The sequence below is a fragment of the Sceloporus undulatus genome, chromosome 2 (assembly GCF_019175285.1).
Source record: "Sceloporus undulatus isolate JIND9_A2432 ecotype Alabama chromosome 2, SceUnd_v1.1, whole genome shotgun sequence".
Taxonomy (NCBI): Eukaryota; Metazoa; Chordata; class Lepidosauria; order Squamata; family Phrynosomatidae; genus Sceloporus; species Sceloporus undulatus.
In genome coordinates, this window is record NC_056523.1 from 40,886,130 (window position 1) to 40,907,545 (window position 21,416).

At 40.2% G+C, this 21,416-nt stretch overlaps 1 long non-coding RNA gene across 1 annotated transcript in view; it reads left to right on the plus strand.

The window, feature by feature from the left end:
• The window catches only part of LOC121922680, a 365,925-nt gene that overhangs the window by 89,271 nt on the left and 255,238 nt on the right, over window positions 1-21,416 (plus strand). The gene's annotated exons all lie outside the window — the stretch shown is intronic.

Consider the following 21,416-nt stretch of genomic DNA (forward strand, 5'->3'; position numbering starts at 1 on the left):
GAAATAGTCCAGTATACATCAGTATATTCCAACACACCAGTTATGCGACAGGGACCTGTTATGTTCATTGCCTAGCTTGCCTGGTAAATAAAATTATACCCCCTCCCCCAGTGAAAATTGTATTGCTGACTATTTACATTCCAGCAACCAATTATGGTCATTTTTTTTTCATCAACCTAATCTTGCAGCATGATAAAGAAACATGACACAGCCACACTTCTTGGTCCAATGGAAAAGGAACTCAACAGTTTCACGTAGTAATGGCCTTGTTTGGATGTAAAACTAGACCAGGGGTGGGATCACAAGACTGTTTTCGTGATCTTAACCCTTCTATACGCCTATCATTTTTCTGGTCAAAAAGAAATTATGAATTAACCTTCCTTGTAGCAATCAGAGATAGCAATTTACCTTTTTAAAGAGGTTGCAAGTCACCTCTGCACTAATAACCAGCAAAAGATAACCCATTTTCTTAAATCCAAACTAGAACTGCAAAAAAAAAAATTGCAGGGATTGGCTAGTTGATTGGATTTTTGACAATCCATGGGGCCTTCAAAGAGAAAGAAAATTGCTCCCTAGATCTACTGCAGTTGCCCATGCCTGACCTAAACTGTAATTTAATGCTATGGGAATAAGCCTGAGTGAGCCTCAGATTCACATTCATAGTTCATCCGTAAGGACACAAAGAGTAGTATTTTATTCTTCATTATACCCAAACTGGGAATACTAGTTAATTCTAAACATAGGTAGTTCATTTGGGCAGGCCTACATGTTAAAACACAGTTGATTTGTTCAGACAAACCATTATACTAACCACTGTTTGTTTCTGTTATAATGACATAATTTAACATTGATACAAAATGTTTTCAAGCGGCTGTCTGCCTCACTGGGCAGGCCACTTTGCCACCAGGAGCCATGTGGCAAGGCTCCCAGGCTCGCCTCAACATGCCTTGCTGGTGTGAGCTGCGCTGCTATTGGGCTGGTGTGGGGAGGAGAGGTCCTTCCACCTCAGTGGACTGCTCTGGGAGGCAGGAAGACCTCTCTATGGTGTGCCTCGGTCCTCCAGGTCAGCCCATTGGCTGGGCTGTCTTGGGGGAGGGGCCACCACACCTACTATGCATGCTGGGGCCTGGCCTATATAAGGACCATGTGCTCTGGCCCCAGTGCCATTTGCTTCTCGGCTCTCCTACCCTCCCTCCCTCGGGTTGGTGGTTTTAGTCACAACTTCAGGGGCAGCAGCATAGATCATGGATCTGGTTGGTGTGGTTACCAGGGCTATGGAGCACTGGTATGGAAGTCATTGGGTACCTGGGGGCAATGAGGGCATACGTTGTGGCCATTGCGGGGGCCACAATGTGGTAGCGCCTCCCAGTGACTAGGAGCTTAGAGAACATGTGAGAGGCTGGTTGCATGGCTGCGAGATGGCGTTCCTTAGCCCCTAGGTCATCCCATTGCCTGGTGGTTACCAGGCATGCGGCTTATCGAACAACGGGGGGGGGGGGTTGTTCGATACCACAGATCATGACCTCATGCTTTGGGCCAACTCTACCAATTTCGTTGCTTGCTGAATAAAGTTGTGGCCTTTCCTCCAGCTTTGGCTCATGTGCTTACTTGCGGCAGCCTCCTAGGCAATATTTCCGTGTCAGGGAAGAGAAGTGGGAGCACAACCCCTATCTCACTCAGAGGTGTTATGTCCATTGAGCAGTGGCTGGTGGCAGCTATACCAAGGGGTTGGAGAATCACGTGAGAGTTTTAGTCTAAAATCTGAAGAAGTAAACCAAGATGCTAACACTGATTTGGAGAGAAGGAACAGCTCCTTTAACACTGAGATTAAAACTAAAACTCAGAGCAGATTAAACACCCTGTTGTCACTTCATTTTCCTCTCTTGCCAGCCAGCCATTAACACCAAGAAAAGAGTGGGAAAGTGGGAAGAAAAAAGAGCAAAGTTGAAAGACTTTGAGTCAGATCTTTAGCACTGAGAAAAACCCTCACTCTGTAAGCTCAAAAACATCCAGCTGCAGTTTTGAAGCCTAGGCTCTTTCCTATGCAAAAACTAGTTTCAATTGAAACTGCATGTTCATGTATGCAGTGTTAGGATTGTAATTTTTCACTAACTTTCTTCTTGAAAATAGTAATGAGTAGTTTCAGCAATTTTCTTCTTCCTGTGTAGTTTCAACAATCTTCTTCTTGCTGTGATCATCTTCAAAAAGCCAAGCAGTTTTCAAAGGCTATTTGCAATTTGGGACTTATTCGCAAAATTTGCACATGGTTGTTTTGCACATAAAACAGCATATTCTGCACAAGAAACAGCATATTCTGCATGGAAAAAAGATATTTCAATGCTGAAATCTTACTTCTGTATAAGACATGATATTTTCTATGTAAATTAATCATATGGGAATTATACACAGAAGATATGCCCATTACAGCATTTTCTGTATGGAAATTAATATTTCTGTAGAAAATGTTGTTTCCTGTACCAAAAATGCTGTGTTTTTGTTTTGTTTTTTTTTTTGTTTTTTTTGGTACAAAACAGCCATGTACAGATTTTACACAGAATACATCCCAAACTAGAAAGATTGTTTTGAGTTCAGGATTCTTCTCATCAGGGTTTCTCAGTACTCAAAACACATGGTGTTTTGTGGGTTTCCTATATTTTTTTTAAAAAATATTTTCTAACTTTCCTTCATACCTAGTCCAGTGGCTTTCAAGATGTCCTGAGGTAAATGTACAAAAAAAATAAAAAATAAAATCTAAGATACCAGGAGACCAGAGTTCAACTCCCAGCTCAGTCCTGGAGAGTCATTTGGTGACCTTGGGCAAATCACACTCTCTCAGCCTCAAGAGGATGACAATAGCAAACCCTCTCTGCAAAAACTTGCCAAGAACACTCCATGATAGGTTTGCTTTAGAGTCCCCATACATCAGAAATTATTTTAAGGCACATGACAACAGCAAAATGTTGTCAAAATGTGCAAAATTTGATTTGGATTTCCTGCATGGCAGGGGGTTGGACTGGATGGCCCTAGTGGTCTCTTCCAACTCTATGATTCTATGAAAATGTACAGTATTAGAAAAATGCCTATCATCACCAATATGTGAGAACTGTAGGAAGAATCCAGAAAGAAAGGTTGACACAGAAGCTGGAAGAAAGGGCTTTGGGAAAGTTACAGAGCTGCTTCTCCTCATAGCCTTGTGAGAGACAGAGTTCAACATGAGAGCTAATGTTCTTCCCTGCAGAAAGCTGGGCCAAAACTAACAAAATGAAATTCAACACGGAGAAATGTAAGGTATTGCACTTAGGGCGGAAAAATAAAATGCACAGATATAGGATGGGTGACACCTGGCTGAATGAAACTACGTGTGAAAGGGATCTAGGAGTCCAAGTAGACCACAAGTTGAACATGAGTGAACAATGTGATGCGGCACCTAAAAAGGCCAATGCTATTTTAGGCTGCATCAATAGAAGTATAGTGTCTAGATCAAGAGAAGTAATAGTGCCACTGTATTCTGCTTTGGTCAGGCCCCACCTAGAATATTGTGTCCAGTTCTGGGCGCCACAATTCAGAAAAGACATTGAGAAACTGGAGCGTGTCCAAAGGAGGGCGACAAAAATGGTGAAAGGTCTGGAAACCATGCCCTATGAGGAACAACTTAGGGAGCTGGGGATGTTTAGCCTGGAGAAAAGAAGGTTAAGAGGTGATATGATCACCCTGTTTAAATATTTGAAGGGATGTCATATTGAAGAGGGAGCAAGCTTGTTTTCTGCTGCTCCAGAGAACAGGACCTGGAACAATGGATGCAAGCTGCAGGAAAAGAGATTCCACCTGAACATTAGGAGGAACTTCCTGACAGTAAGGGCTGTTCGACAATGGAATGCACTCCCTCGGAGGGTGATAGAGTCTCCTTCCTTGGAGATCTTTAAACGGAGGCTGGATGGCCATCTGTCAGGGATGCTTTGATTTGGATTTCCTGCATGGCAGGGGGTTGGACTGGATGGCCCTAGTGGTCTCTTCCAACTCTATGATTCTATGATTCCCTGTTGGACTTTTTAATTTTATCTTTGAGCGCAAGTGAATTTTATCTGCACTGTGTACAGATACATTTTAATTTTTAGTTTTATCAATATCCTTTAATTTGCACTGCTGATACCTGTTTATTTACCTTTATTTTGCTTTGTGTGCATTTCTTTTTATTTCTCTCCCAGTGGCTGGTCTTTCCATTAGCTGATTAATTTTAATCAGCTTTTTATAATGCGCACTGATTTGATTTTGAGAATTGCTGCCACATTTGAATTCTTCAAAGTGGCTTTGATCCACAAGTTGCTCTCTTCTCTTCCCATGTGAAAGCATGCCATTGTTTCAAAGTTCCCCATACCAAATCCTAGACCATCCCCATATATCATGTAGTCTTTAGGAGAGGATTTGGGATTTGGGAGAAGATGCAATGGAATGCAAAGAGAAGAGAAGGCAATAAAACCTAATTACATGACTGTTAATGAATAAAATGTGTATAGACAAGGAAACAAAGAAGGAAAGAAAGAAAGAAAATAAGATTTGGAGTCATTTTCATTAGAAATGACACAAATGGAATGCAATATTTATTTAATTAACTGCTCATGAATTAAACTATTGATATCATATATTGTCTTATGGAAGTATTTGCTTTTTGTGCATATTGTAAGGTGCTTTTTACACAAATGTCTTATATATTTCTAAAATCCAACTAATCAAATTACACATGCATACAAATGTAGTTTTCTTGTTCATATCTTCTTGCAGTCCAACAAGTTGATCCACATACAGAGTCTGTTTAGTTTTTAGTGTTCTGCCATATTTTTGGGGGGAGGGGATGCTTCTTTTTGTTTAAAGAGTAGTTTGCTCGCTGCCTCTTATTATGCCATAACTGTTTTCTTCTTTCAGTTCAGTCCTGATTGTTCACCTGCAAAAATTTCTGTTGTTTGAAGTGGGCTGCCCACTGAGAGCATTTCTTCTTTCACTGTGTTAGTGAATACATTGTTTCTTTATTAATTTATCTTTCACCTATGGCAATGGTATGTTGGCTAATCCAATTTAATTTTTGTTGTAATAATGCTTTTTAGATTTCTGAACATCTCCCAGCTTGTATTTTTCTACAACTCTAGCTGCAATCTTCATTACATGAAATTGCTAAAAAGAAAAAGTTAATTAGATTGGAAGACTTCCCACTGGGGCTGTTGCAGGAAATAAAAGGAGTAAATGTTGAAGACGTAAAAGTTGGCAAGCCTGTGGAGTTTCTGCGAGCAGAACTGGGGGCAAGGAGGGTAACCCACCTCAAGCAGACGGCTGCCCATTTTTGTTCACAGCATTACAGGTGTGCCACCCTGCCTCTATTGTTTCATTTTTCTTTTTTATGTCCTTCCTTTCCCATTTGTTTTAATTACACTTTCCTTCTGTTTATCTGCATTTTCCCATTGATATTGATAGGAGAGCTAACCAAACTTCCACTTATGGTAAAAATGCCATTTCATATCCCAGTGACATGAAATCTTCTTTCATTCTATAAAGCTATGAAGGTCACAGGTGTCCTAAATTTCAGACAGATGGGATGGAGAATTTCAGTCCTATAGGCTACTTAAAAGTCTACACCCAGTACATTTCCCATTGCCTTCAGTGGGGAGAACCAGGAATGGTTTTCTCATTTGGGTGGTTTCCATCTAAATATCATGGTGTTGCAGCTGCTTTATTACCCCCTAATTCCTGCATCTGCCAACATTCAACGTACAGTCCCCATTTTAGATAGGTCAGTTTATTTCTGTCAGTTTCATGTTTATCCCTGTCTCCCCAGTAATCGTTCTTTTAACATGTACAGGCTGTTGCAAACCATTTCCATTTTCACCTCAACTAAAATGACTGAAAAACGATTGAAACAACTTAAAAAAAGTATATGGGATCTCATTCATAATTCATTCATTTGAATCCCCCCCTTTTTTGTTTTTTGTTTTTGTTTCACAGCTAAAATGAATGAAACTAATAGGGCTCATTTTTCTTCTCATTTCTTAAATATATGGTCACTATTAGACTTACAATAGTAATCTACTGAAACCCTATAAATATAAATGAAAAATTCCCCAGTACCTTGCTGTGCTGTGGTGTGTGGTGTTTCAAGAACTTGCTCCAGCTACTGCTGTGACAATATGCATGCTATACAATTGTTGTACTCTGAATCACTATCAAATGATTGGTGATAATGTAGACTTGTGTCATTGATATCTAGCGAATTCCAATGTTCTCTCAGAGGTGATGCCAGTGTTTTGGAACAATCTTCCCGATATAATTTAACAACATTTATTAATTTCTTCATAAATTCCTTTCAAGAAAACTCATGGACATTCTGAATGTGGGAGCAAACAAGACTAAAACATTTTTCAGCATGGGAACTGCCACAGAGAAGGCTCTGATCTGTGTCCTCACCATATATTCCTGTGAAGGGGGCAGGGCTGAGAGAAAGAGACACTTGATTTTTCATAGCTTTTCAGATTCGTACATGTCAGTCCATCAGATAGTCCAGGGTCATCTGTATGGGGCTTCATAGGTCATAAGCTCCATATTGAATTATGCCCAGAAATAGTCTAGAAGTAAGTGAAGGTGTTGAAACCAGCTGTGGTCAATAATTTGGCCACAGCATTTTGGATTCCAAAACAACACATTTCAAGGGCAGCACTGAATGATCTAAAAGAATTTAACCAAGACATGTGGCCAGATCAAATATCTCCAGCAATGGAAGCTGCTGTCATGCTAGTTTTATTTTTGCAAATGAACTCCAAAGTCTAATCTGCACTGGAGAAAAAAATGAAGCTTGACACTGCTTTCACTATCATGGCTTAGTGCTATGGAATTCTGGGATTTGTAGATTTCTGAGATATTTTGCCTTCTCTGTTAGAGAGCTCTGGTGCCACAATAAACTACAAATCTCAGGATTCCATAGCATTGACTTACACCAGTTAAAGTAGTGTCAAACTGCTTTAATTCTGCAATAAAGATTAGACACAGGAAACACCTAGGCATCCACCCAAGCTGTGAACCTGAATTTTCAGGGGAAATGTCATTCTATCCAGCTGTTAATTCTTAGTACTTCTCTATTATGTGGCTATGGCATGATTACTGAGAAAAGAAATTAATTACAGACAGCTAGCTACTTACGTCAAATTGCTTCCAAACTCTGCTATAATACTTAGCAGAACTAATCAGTTCTTTGAGATTCATTAGACACATCCTGAAAAGAAGCTAATGGACATAAATTTCTGGAAGATACTCTCTTATTTTGTTTTCCTCTCTCATGCCTTTCTGAAACCCATGGCCCACTGAGAATTTAAATATATTCTAGCTCCAGTCTTGTTATCTTTGGAGGAAGCCCATTTTGCCTCAGGAAATTTGAGGACTTGTCCAAAAGGATGTGATCCACTTTTCAAATCCATCTGAACCCAATGGACATCTCTAATGATTTCATCTGAGTGAATTAAAGTTGTGCAGCAGAGTATTGTTGGAATCCTATATGACTTGTTATATTACATAACATTATGTATTCCTAGTCTATAAGAAACTTCTTTACTAAATTGTGAAGATGGGTGACAATCACTGATGCACATTAGGCATTGATGTGTATTGTACACCAATGCTTATTGGCCAATTTGCTGGCTCTACTAGGTAGTAATATCACAGTAACTCTCTAATGGCTAACAAGTGTACATTTCTAATTACTGTAGATTTAAGTCCACCTACAAAGATGTGAAGCCCCCAACAAGATTCCAGCAAACAATTACACAAGTACAAATCTGCCCCAAATTGTACTTTGACATACTTTAGAAAAGGAGCAGGAAAGGAAGCTTCTGACTCTGATCATATCAGACTGAATCATTATCTCATTTAATTGCTGAGCAATTTCATTATTATGTTACTTCAGAGGGATAGGATCATATTAAATCATATTAATTAACCCATTTTGCTAAAGGCATTTTCATATCATCTAACAAAAAAAATGAAGTTGTCTTAGATGTTTCTTGTGCATCTTACATAGCTTTTGTAATCTATTAGGTGTTTTTAGTCAATAATTTATTCCCTTTTTATGATAAGACTGAGATATTGGAGTCATTACTGACCTAATTGAAGTCATCTATAGTGTGTTAGCTTCAGATGGCAATAGATGAATACAGCTCCATACTTACATTTGAAATTAACACAGCTTGTCCTAGGTGTGCGCAGATTATTAGCACTGTTGCTTCTGATAGGTATAAGGGAAAGAGCTAATAACTATATACTGAACTATATGTATAAAGTTGGGAATGTCACAATCTCCAAGAGTCTGTTCAGAGTATAATTCAGTGTTTTGTAAAATGTCCTATTTTGACTTGAACTGGCATGCTGCCAGAGCATCTTCAATCTGGCTTCTGGTTGTAGCGGAATGGGGAAAGCCGTCTTTTTGCCAGCTGAAAAGAAGCAGCTCTTTGCCGCTCTTTTTTTGGCTGGGTTGAAGGCAGATTGGGGCCTTGGCATGTGGTTGCCACAGCCCCAATCTGTCTTTGGAAAGACGGCTTGACGCCATCCCTTCAGAACGGTCTGTTTCACCCAAAAGTGAATAATCTTTTCCAGTATGTTCACAGAAGGACTTCATGAAAATGTAAGACTTTTAGGATGTAATTTAAACCAACAGAAACATATGCGCGCAGAGTGAGACAGAGACAGCAACAGAGGTCTACCAACCAGAATGAGATGTAAAATTATGGGTAAGGAAGGCTGCCGTATGCTAAGAATCAAGTCCAATTATTAGTCTAATTGTTAGCCACAATTCAGAAAGGACATTGAGAAACTGGAGCGTGTCCAAAGGAGGGCAACAAAAATGGTGAAGGGTCTGGAAACCATGCCCTATGAGGAACGACCTAGGGAGCTGGGGGTGTTTAGCCTGGAGAAAAGAAGGTTAAGAGGTGATATGATAGCCCTGTTTAAATATTTGAAAGGATGTCATGTTGAAGAGGAAGCGAGCTTGTTTTCTGCTGCTCCAGACAACAGGACCTGGAACAATGGATGCAAGCTACAGGAAAAGAGATTCCACCTGAACATTAGGAGGAACTTCCTGACAGTAAGGGCTGTTCGACAGTGGAATGCACTCCCTCGGAGGGTGATAGAGTCTCCTTCCTTGGAGGTCTTTAAACAGAGGCTGGATGGCCATCTGTCAGGGATGCTTTGATTTGGATTTCCTGCATGGCAGGGGGTTGGACTGGATGGCCCTTGCGGTCTCTTCCAACTCTACGATTCTATGATTCTATGATTCTAATGGGATTTGCAAAAATATGTATTTATTAAATTCCCATTGAATACCAAATATGGTGTTTGAGAATAGCAACTGGATTTGAGCCTATGTTTCTGAACACATGCTCAGCCAAGAACTACAACACCAAAAAGAACAAACAAGCAAACAAAAACCCCAAACAAAGCAAAACAAGAACCCTAAACGTTATCCAGGACTGAGAAGCTTTTTAATCTTTAATTTTGTTTAAAATTTGTTAGTCAAAAAGACTTGCAAGTGTACATAAATCACCCAGATATCTCTCAGTAGGAGGAACAGAAAGAAAGTAAGTATATAGATTCATAGTATATATTAATATTAGTCTCAATGTAAGTATTGAGTTTGTTGTTTGTTGTGTGTTTTCTTTAAGGCCATCCTGGGGTTTCCTGGCAAGATTTGTTCAGAGGAGGTTTGGCATTGCCTTCCTCTGATGCGGAGAGCATGCGACTTGCCCAAAGTCACTCAGTGGGTTTCATGGCTGAGCTGCAAATCGAACTCTGGTCTCCAGAGTTGTAGGTCAAGACTCAAACCATTATGCCATCCTGGCAATATACTCCATATGCTTACTCAGTTGAGTAATATGGTCAGTATAATATAACAGTGTTGATATAAATATATGTATATTAAGAATGGTCAAATGAATCACTTCCATGGGGCGGGGGGGGGGGAGGTTTCCTGACTTGAGTAGCCACACATTTTGGTAGCAACAAAGGAAGGGAGTCCTGGAACCAAACTGCACTCAATACCAAGAACCCACAGTATCCTAACGTTTTAGGGTTTTAGTCTGGCTTTTCTTCTCTTTATAGCTGTGTCAAAGAAAATGATGCAAAAATAGTATCATTTTACAAGAAACATTGTAAATAGGGAGTATATTGGAGTATATTGGAATTGTTGTTTTTGTTAACTGCCTTCAAGTTGATCCCAACTCATGGTGACCCAATGTATGAGACACCTCCAAGATTCTCTATCCTCCACTGCTCTGCCTAGGTCCTGTAAATTCAAACCTGTGACTTCCTTAATAGAGCCTATTCATTTAGTAAGCAAACTTCCTCTCTTTTTACATCCTTTCACCTTTCCTAGTATAATTATTTTTTTCCAATAAGCCATTCCTTCTCATGACATGACCAAAGTGTGACAGCCTCAGCTTAATCGTCTTGGCGTCCAGGTAGATTTCAGGCTTGTTCTGTTCAAGGACCTATTTGTTTGTTTGTTTGGCTGCCCACACACTCTTCTCCACAGTTCAGATGAATATATTTTCTTCTTATCTGCTTTCTTCACTATCCAGCTCTCACACTCATACATTGTGATAGGGAACTCAATGCCATGTACAGTTCTATCATGCATGCTCAGTTGTATTTATGTATTTATGTATTTATTTCCCATCTTTCTCCCAGTACAGGGACTCAAGCTGGCTTTACTCTTTAGGATCTTTTCTAGTTATTTCATAGTTGTCCTTTGCATTCCTAGTCTTCTTCTGATTTCTTGACTGCAGTCCCCATTCTGATCAATTTTTTTTTACTATTTCAATTTCCTTATTGCCTAGGTTGAATTTATGTACAGTGTGCCCTTGAATCTGCACAACCTATATAATGCTGTCTTGAATCCCATTCTGGGGTGGGGGGTGCAGAGATGATATAATAATAATAATAATAATAATAATAATAATAATAATAATAAGAAGAAGAAGAAGGTTATACATTCTGTAAATTAATTAGGCATTGACTGAAGAAGTTCTCCACAAAGCTTTGTGTGCAGATGCATTTATCTTCACTGGGCACCATTCTGTTCTATACTTTTCTCCTTCTGGTTGTTTTGGTTTTTAAAGTTATTTTTCAATAGGGAATTAACACCAAAATCCATATCTTGTATCAATGGGATCACAAGAATCATCTTATTACACAAATAAATATTCATGGATCATTCTGACTCTGTTAATTTTAAGGGTCTTGTGCTGTGTTTTAAATTAATATCACTTGCATTTCTTTCCAATTATAGATGGAAAAATGCAATCTTGCCTTTAATCTTGCTTGGTTTTACATTGCCCTAATTGCTTGAAATGATTTATGTTTCAAGTTTTCATATCCAGTTGTCAATTATCCACAAGCAATCAGTGACTTACTGTCTGAAAAATCTTTAATGTATCTTTGTGCAGTGTGAATATTTCTCTCAAGCACTACATGTAGATAGTGAAATTAATTGCCTCCAAATGGAGAGTTTCCTCCTGATTTCCAAAAGTAGTCATACTGCATTCTCTGAAATGTTAGGATCACTGAAAGCTCAGTTAGTGCTGGCTTTAATTGGAAAAGTGGCAGGTCCAGTAGCAGGCATTATTCCATACCCAGTTCACCATTGTGAACGTATCAATATCCTGTGTTAATAGACTACAGCAAGGTAAATATAGGATCATAGTTTTGTGGGTTTTGAAGCTACTTAGCCATGTTCTAGAAGAGTTTTTTCATGCTGTTTTACCAGCATCTGTGTCTGGCATCTGCAGAGAATGCTGGCATGGAAGTGAATGTATCATGGGGATTTCTTGGATTTGTTCAGAAGAGGTTTGCCATTACCTTCCCCTGAAGCTGAGAGTTTGTGCCCAAGGTCACCCAGTAGGTTTCATGGGCGAGTTGGAATTGAACCCTGTGCCATGCTGGCTCTCTAGAAAGTAAAGGATACTCTAGAAAGGATAGTGAGATCCCCCCCTTTTATACTCAACCTTTCTTCGTACCAACTTGGGCTTGCAAACAATCTACATAAAATACACAGTTAAAAGCAGAACCTGTAAAAAAAATTGCACGGATGAAAAGTAATTGTGAGTCCCTACTAAAGCAGAACCATTGAATCAATGACACTTATGTAAATGTTGACTTACCATGTTTCCATCCATTTAATGAATCTTCTTTGGGATTAAAATTGGGTTTAGGCTAAAATCTAGAAAATACATACATACAAATATTGGTAGAAGACTCCAGTGTGGAGGGCACAGTGAAGTCTTTCCATGGTTCATTCATCTAGTGGGATTCACTATTCATAAACTAGTCTAGAATGTGTGTTACTTATAACGGACAAGAACAACACATACATGGATGTAATTTTTAGTAGCAGTCTCGTGTTTCTTTCCTAAAATGCTTTGCTTTCACGATTCATCCACCAGTCATTTCTAGCAGAGCTGTTCTCTTGAGCTACACGATGTATCTAGACTTTTCTAGATGAAAAGTATTCTGTAGTTTAGCTTTTGTTTGTTGCAGTTGCAGCCCCTTTATTCTTTATGGCAGGGGTAGGCAACCTTTTTGAGCCGGGAGCCGGGTTTCTGTCCCTCAGACAACTGGGGGGGGCCGAAGCCGGGGGGTGGAGCTTCCACCCTTCGGGGGCGGTGCCACACACTGGGGGTGGAGCTTCCACCCTCCAGGGGCGGGGGCAGCACTGGAGGCCTTGCCCTCTTTCCGGGCCCCTGATGGGCCCCAGGCCCCGTCAGGGGCCCGCAAAAAAGCCAACGGCGGGCACCAGCGCTAGAGGCCTGGCCCTCTTTGCCAGACCTGCCACCCCCCATCTCACATTCATTCTCTTTTCTTCCTCCCTTTTCCTTCTTCCATCTCCTTTTCTCATTCTCCCACTTCCTTCCCTCATTCCCACTCTTTTTCCTTCCATCCGTCTCTCTCTTCCTCCCTTTTCCTTATTCTTCCCTTTCTATTTCCCTTTCACCTTCTTACTACCCTTCCATGCCTTTCTTCCTCCATTTCCTTTATTCCCCCTCTCTCACTCTCCCTTTTACACTTTCTTTCCATCTTTCCTTCCATTCATCTCTTTCTTCCTCCCTTTCCTTTATTTCCCCTTTCTTCCTTCCCTCCATTCCACCTCTTCCTTTATTTCCCTCTCCCTTTCTCTTCCCCTTTTCTTCTTCCTTCCCTCCCTCCTGTCTTCCTAGCTCCCTTCCTTTCTCCCCATCTCTCCCTCCACACCTCTTTCCTTCCTTTCTTTCCCTTCCTGCTGGAGGCAGAGGTCCATCCCTTCTCGCGACTCACGTGAGAGGGAGGAGGCCGGTGGCCCCCCAAAGGCCCTGGCCTCTCGCGCAAGCGAGCGGTGCTTTTGGCTTCTTGTGCGAGCAGCGGCTCACACGAGAGGGAGGAGGCCGGCGGCCCCCCCAAAGGGCCTGGTGCTGCCACTGATTGCCGCAGCGGCGGCAGCACTGGGCGCGGGCCGGTCATCTGGCCTTCGCGGGCCGCATGCGGCCCGCGGGCCGGGGGTTGCCGACCCCTGCTTTATGGAGTGGAAGAAACAGAAGTAATGGGTACATTTCAGGAACACTATACGACTCTGCAGTTTTTGAGGAAGCTAGAGCCCAATCTGGTTGAGAATCTGTCAGGCTTAATCTAAAATAGATACATTCTTTTTCATGAACATTTTGCTTAATTATCACCCTTCTGATATTACAAAGACCAGTTGTAATTTACTCAGTAAAAGTAACAGCAGTACAAAGTGTGAGATTTACTTAACTGACAGGTTATTAAATGATATAGCTATTACCTCCTCCTAGACTGTAAATTATTGAATTGAACATTCAGTCAGTTTGGCAATAATGGCAGATGAATATTTCGAGAATACAATGCAGCAAACAGTATCTGCCACCAAATCTAAGGCTCACTTATAACTCAAATCACAGTGAACAAAATGCTTGTGCAGTAGATTGGAAAAAAGGTTCATTATTATTTATTTGTCTTGCCTAGGAACACAAGACTAATGAAATTTCATTGGGAAGAATGCATGTCAGTATTACTATACATCATAAAGACACATCCCCTTAACTTTGTGGTGGATATTTGTCTCTGTAATTAGATGTCTGCTTCTGCAATACTTTGGTGTCTGAAGGACATGGCCAAGTTCATGACATAAAACAAATCACCTGCACTAAAGAAAAGACTTTATCTTTCATGAATCTTGCACAACAATGCTAAAGAACCGTGCAGTCAATGTAGTTATGGCTTGTAATTTCCTTGCACCTGGAAATGTCACTTCAGATTTTCATATATGTGGTCTTATGAGTCTATTTTTTTTAAAAAAATTAATATGCCTATACTATTTCTTCTAACTATTCTCTGTATGTGGATAGTAAATATATGTTAGTCTGTAAAAGTGAAAGCAAAGCAATACACATATTATATATCAAACTCTTCTCTCTCTCTCTCTCCATTTCTTTATTATGGAATGCCAGGGCAGCATATATGTAAAAAGATTAAAAAGAAATATAAAACAATCCTGAATTAAATACAATAAAAAACTTAGGATAAAAACACATCTAACAAGTCATTTACATAAAAGGCTTTTTAAAAGTTAAAATCGTGTGTGTGTGTGTGTGTGTGTGTGTGTGTGTGTGTGAAAATAAATTAGGCACCAAGGGTTTTATTAAAAGGCCATGTTTTGGCTTGGCATAGGAAAGAAACAAACATTGGCACCAATTGGACCTCCAGAGGAAAAGCCTTCCTCAGATGGGGTGCCACAGCAGAGGATGATCTCCCCGATAACATCAGGCAGAAGTTTTTAAACAGAGGATTGACAGATATGATTCTGGAATGAGGATATTTAATTTCCTTGCTGAAACAGCTGGCTACTGATCCATTTCTGCATGCAATTCAAAGTTCTGTTTATCGCCCATAAAGCCCTACATGGATTGAGTCCAGACTATCTAAAGAACCCTATTTCTCTATACAAGCCTACCCAAGTCTTAAAACCTTTCGAAGAGTGCTTTCTCTCCCTCCCACCATCATCATAGGTATATCTGATGAAGATTTGAAAGGGAACCAGGCTGTGGAATTATCTTCCAAAAGAGGCTAAGTTGTCCTACTCTTTGCTCTCTTTTTGCTGGAAGACAAGGACCTCCTTATTTAAACAGGCCTTTACCTTTTAATAAGTGTGCTGTTTAATTTTTTAAAATATAAATTTTAATGGTTTTTCAACTGTTCTCAATGTTTTTAAGTGGATTGTTGCTCAATAGATTTTTTAAAAATTGTTGTATTCAGATTGTTTTAACAACTTTGTTTTAACATACAGTGTAACTAAAATAATTGATTGATGTGTATGGTTTTTGATGTGTATGCATGTGTGAACTGCATTATTTTTAACTACTGTGAGCCAACCCAAACTCAGTGTGGCTTGCTCACTACCAGGGGGAGAGATAGGAAATCTCACCATGCACTGATATCTACAGTTTTCCTGTTTGTTTCATGAACGCTTGAGGGATATTCATTGTCCTCAGCCTTAGAGGCTATCAGGGCCAGGAGAGATTCCTCCACGCTGTGAGGATATCAGTAGCTCTTATGGACAATTTTCCCTAGCATCACTACAATATTTCATGGTGCTCATCAGTGTTCACTGTATCCCATGGTGCTGAATATGCAGTGCCATTATAAACTAGTCATACCAACTATCTCAAGTTCAATGAGTCCAAGAGACAATCCACACTGCACATTATAGCAGTTCAATCTCCCTTTTACTGTCATGCATCTCACCTGCAGAATCCTGGAATCTGTAGCTTGATGAAGCAGTTAATTCTGTGAAGCATCTCTTCTGCAATAGTTTAGGAGAGTGGAACTACAATTCTGAGGATTGTATAGGATGGAACCATGGGCTCATTGACCCCTGCCACAATACTCCAGGCTACCCCTGGAGTATTCTGGTCCCTGCATTCCCCCAACTTTCTCCCCTTACCTGTGAAGACAATGTGCAGATGTAGTCCCTGCAAGCTGGCCAGTGCCACCACTGTGGGTATGAGTTACTCTGAGGTCAGAACAAAGTGCCCAACTGAATTCTTACCTCAGAAAAGATTTGGGACTGTAGAGCAACTCAGCAGGAATGCTTAAGGGCTGGCAGCTGGCTTTCACTGCTTGTTATCACCACATTTTGCTCTAGGTTTTTTTTTTTTCCCCCTGGAAAACTTGGAGCAAAAGGTATGTTTTTTAAAAAATATGGAACTGGGGTGGAAATCCCAAATTGGACCTTGTCATTGTGTAAACTATTAACTATTGTATGCGTATTGTAATTTTATGTAAACCGCCCTGATCTATGGAAGGTGCGGTATATAAATAAAAAAAAAACTTTATTAAACAGCCTGAACCCAATTCGGATTTTGGGGCTACATGATGTAAAAATCATGTGGCCAGCTAGAGAGGGATTCGTGGGATAGGGCTAATGTAGATAAGGCCCATGACATTTAAGTGGCATCAAATTGCTGCAAATCTGAAGTGCCCATATGGCCTGAAATGCCACTCATGAGGTAATGAACTGAAGTTTTCCCACTGTGAACACTTTAGGATTGACAACCAAAAAATTCCAAGTAGCATTTTCTCCTACATTATCTGGCATTAGGGACACAGGGAGCAGAATGTTGTTGCAAGTAGGAGCCACACTTGTGAAGGAGGCATGCTTGCTGTAAACAGGTGCATCCATGCCTGGGCAGGGAGGCTGAAAGCAAGGCAGGCTTTTCCTTGTAAGCTCTGGTGGCAAAACACTGACACATAAATAGGCAAAATTATGACAACTAGGCCTAAAATGTGTAATTCAAACTGCAGATGAGCACTTTGAGCACTGCAAGATTTTGAGAAGAACAAAATAACATTCTCTCTCTCTCTCTCTCTCTCTGTCTTTTAAATGTGGAATTATCTTCAGCAAATATGAAAGCTAACAGAGTGTTACCAGCATCTGGGGGAAGCTAGCACTGTTTCATGATCATAATTTGACAAAGGATTTAATTATGTTTTTCTTTCATTTTTGCATAGACAGCACATTTTCCTTTTGTTAGCAATGAAGGGAACAATTTCCACTGCATTTAGTTTTCTATAGATTATTAGAGATTACAATAGAGAAAAAGCAAAGGGAAGCAGAGCGAAACACAAACCATGCTTGTGTAGATTTGCCAAAATAGTATTTACCAATGTGCTATTTATATAGCCTCCAAGGGAGTGAAGGAAAGGGGGAGGGAGGGAGGGGATTGGACCCACTAGTCCTTCCCTTCAAGCTAGGCCTATTCATTGGAAAGTCTGTCTGGAATCACCAATCTTCAACTGAGTATCCTCAGGTTCCTAGGATATTTGGTATGATCCCACTTTATTTCTCCATCTGAACATGTACATGTGGCTCAAATTCAAGCTAAAATAAAAGCTGATGTGAAATTGTTGTTCAAGTTATACTTTTGAATAATTTCACCTCAGCTGTAGAGTGCATACTTTGCTTTAAAAGACTCCCAGATTCAGACCCCAGGATCACCTGCTTGAAACCCCAGAGAGCTGTTGTCAAACAATGAATATCAGGGGTAGGCATCAGTAGTTCATCTGCAGCATCTTTCACCTTTCAGCAGGTGAGGGCAGTGGTGACTGAAGATATATTTCAAGAGACTGGTAATGACTTTTGGTTACTTGAAGGGTAAGATGCATCTAGGGGTGCATCTATAGTACAGAAATATGGCAGTGTGACACCACTTTAATTGCCATGGCTCTGTCACACAGAATCTAGGGATTCATAGTTTGATGAAGCATTAGCACTCTTTGGCAGAGGAGTCAAAGAACCTTGTAAAACTGCAACTCCTATGATTTCATGGAATTGGATGAACCTATCACAAGGTTTTATTGGCAAATGTTTTCTGAGGAGGGTTGCCATTGCACTAGTATATATAGTATATATGCTATGGTCCTGCATTTTGGAGAGTGTTTTCAACTCCAGTGATTTCTTCTGAAGGCCCCTGAAGAAGGCCTTTTCCCATTGAGCCCAAAACTTGTTGGGCTTTTTTTTAAAAAAAAACACTGAGTAAACAGATGATCATCTCAGAGCATGTGGAGCTTGTCTCCTTGTTGTTTTCTGGTTTTCAACATGCTTTTCAATACTCTGTTCACTAGTCTCTGAAGCATAGAAAACAAGCTTGCTACATCTTCAATATAATATTCTTCAAATATTTAAACAGGGCTATCATGTCACCTCTTAACCTTCTCATTCCCAGGCTAAAAACACTCATCTCCATGAGCCACTCCATATGTGGAGATTTACACCATGCCACCCTGAAGCAGAATTTTGACAACTGTGTTCTATCTGGGATTGCATTTGCCCCAACGTTGCTGAGATGAAGCATTAGAGGCATTACACCTATCTAGTCTTTATTGTAATTGCAGGAAAAGACAACTACATCCCTGTCTCCCAATGGTCATTTAGTGTCTAGAAGAAGGCAGGAGGCAACCCAGCAGAGTAGATACACAGAAACAGACTTCGGCGGGATATAGACCGCTGCTTTGCGGCGGTCTCCTGCCGGCGCCATTTGCTCCGTGAGGGAGCTGCAGCAGCCAAACCACGCGGCTCCCGCGCGGAGCAAAAAAGAAGCTCCATTTTGGAGCTTCTTTTTGCGGCGCTTCTATGACGTCGCGAGGCGCCGCTGGCGCATTCGCGACGTCATAGGTGCCGCGACACGTCTGGACGCTATGCGTCCAATACGTAAACATGGTGGCCCCCATGTGGAAGGTGCGCTGCCATGTTGTACGTATGGAATACGTACTAGGGTTAGGGGGGTGCAGAAGCACCGCCCCTTCCTAACCCTAATACGTATTTCATACGTATTTTTTGGCGGTCTGTAACCCACCCTAGACTTTTCACACTGGAGAGCGAGAAAATCTATGTATGTGTTTTACTTTGTAGACCCTTAAATTTAGCCACATCCCTCTAGCCCCACCTAAGATGATCAGTAGCGATTAGCACTCTTGCCATGTCCTCCCTCTTTTACTTTGAAAAACAGCTTCCACTGAATATAGACTGTTCTGTTTGTTTCTACTGCTATCTTTTTTTCTGCCTTTTAGATAAAGAAATATTTGTTTGAGCCTGTCCTCAACCTGATTTTCATTTTTTGTCAGAAGCTATTTGGGTTAATTGTCTATTTTTAGAACTTTCACTCTGTAAGATCCATCAAACAGTTAGTGCCTGGAGGACACAGAAAACTACAAAACCCAGAATTCTGTAGGATGGGTCCATGGCAGTTAGTCAGTCAGAGTCTTTATTGCAGACAACAGACCTTCAGGCCATGCAATAATTAAAAAGTCAGTTTTAAAACAGTAGTAGCATATAAATAAACTAAACTTACAATACAGACACAAATATAGATGAATAAAGATAAAAAATTTTAGCCCTTGATATTAATAATCTTTTAAGAAAATGAGCAAAACCTATTATATAAACCAAGTACTACCAGAAACATTAAACTAGTAAAATGTGGCAATCTAGTTGTTTTTACCTCCTACAACGATGGGATAGCTTTTGATATTTTCGGAAAGAGAAGCGTGTTACTGACTAGGTTCTTGGGGAATGGGGTCCTCAACTGTAAAGGACAGCAACAAATCAAATGGAATCAAGGTGGCAATCTTAGTTTAGACACTATTGCTCATTTAGGGTGTGTGTGTGTTAGTATATGCTGCTAAGTTCAATGGGCCAAAAAAAGAAGAAAATGATTATGGAAATCAATGATTTACTATATTTTATCTTGTCTTATGCAATGCAGTGTAACACACCACCATGTTCAGATACATTTTATGCTTTACCTTCTAGCTCATCTCAGCCAGTTTTACTATACTGACATATTATATTGCCCCCTCTCCATTTCTAACCGAATTGAATGGATTTTCTTTCCTTGTAAATATAAAGAATGTATATATATAGCAACATTTTTGTAACAATGTACAACACATTTTTAAAAAGAGATGGGACTGCTTGAACTATTATTGTGTGTACATGTGAAATCAATCACTTGCAATGACTACCTGTACTTACAATTTATTTTTGCTGTTCCTTACAGCTATTCAACCAAGTTCTACTTATAAAGGCACTTCCTGGGGCTCAATCTCAAGCTGAGTTTCATGAATTGTTTCTTTTCCTAGAAGCAGATGCACTTAGAATTTATATATAGAAATTATTAATGGGTATACTGTGATCCTTTTTTAAAAAAAATTAGCCTTTTGAAGAACTTTCCCAAATCCATAAATAAATAAATAAATAAATAAAGGTCCTCACATTTAACTGAGATGGTTATGAACTCAAACAACAGTGTAATATCACCAGTAAAGAGCAGGGATATAAATGTGAGATTGAAAAGTTTCACGTTTTCTCCTCACTGTGAAAAAGTACACGAGTGAAACTGAAACATTAGTCAATGTGGAGGCATTTTGGAATTTTTTTTCAAAGATTATACAGAAGGATTTCACAATACTGTTCCTGCTGGCAAAAAAAAAAAAAAGCAGTTCTTTCACACAAGAGGCCCAAATCTTTCAGTGTCTGCCTTTTTTCCCCAGTGTAGAATGTCTCAGCTTGCTGCTAACTTGTCAATTGTAAGTCCTGTTGGTTTATCATTTGCACCAGACAGTGTATTGGATTTTAATGTGACCTTCATTTATTTGAAATACATTTTTGCATGTTGTCCTGTCCATATGTTGCCTGAATGTAGACATGATATACAAAATAAACAGAAGAAATTCCATCTGAACATTAGGAAGATCTTCCTGATGATAAGAGCTGTTTGACAGTAGACTACATTACCTTAGGGGCTATGCAGACAGGCACTTTATGCCAGCCTGTGGGTGGCTTGAGGGCTGAGCGTCCACATGCTCCAAGCCCTAACTACACCTCCTGGGCACCTTTTCGGCGTGTGTCCTTCTAGATGGTGCACACCATGATGCTGCACCTCCTGTGCATCACCCAAACACTGCAGCACCGAAGGGGCAACATCATGCCACAGCACTGATCTGGGGCGAAAAGGGACGTCTACATGCTGCCCATCTGTATACCCCTTTAGTTTCCTTTTTTGGAGGTTTTTAAACAGAGGCTGGATGACCATCTGTTGAGGGTGCATTGATTGTGTATTCCTGTGTGGAAAGGGGTTGGACTGGGTGGCCCTTGTGGTCTCTTCCTACTCTATGATTCTAGAATGAAGATGCAAGAATATTTAATTTCCCTGCTGACACAGCTTCAGTGGCTACTGCAAGGAATTCAAAGTGCTCATTATCAGCTATAAAACCCCATATGGGTTGGGTCCAGAACCTTATTTCTAAATAAGGTATATATCTCAAGAACCTTATTTTCCTATAGA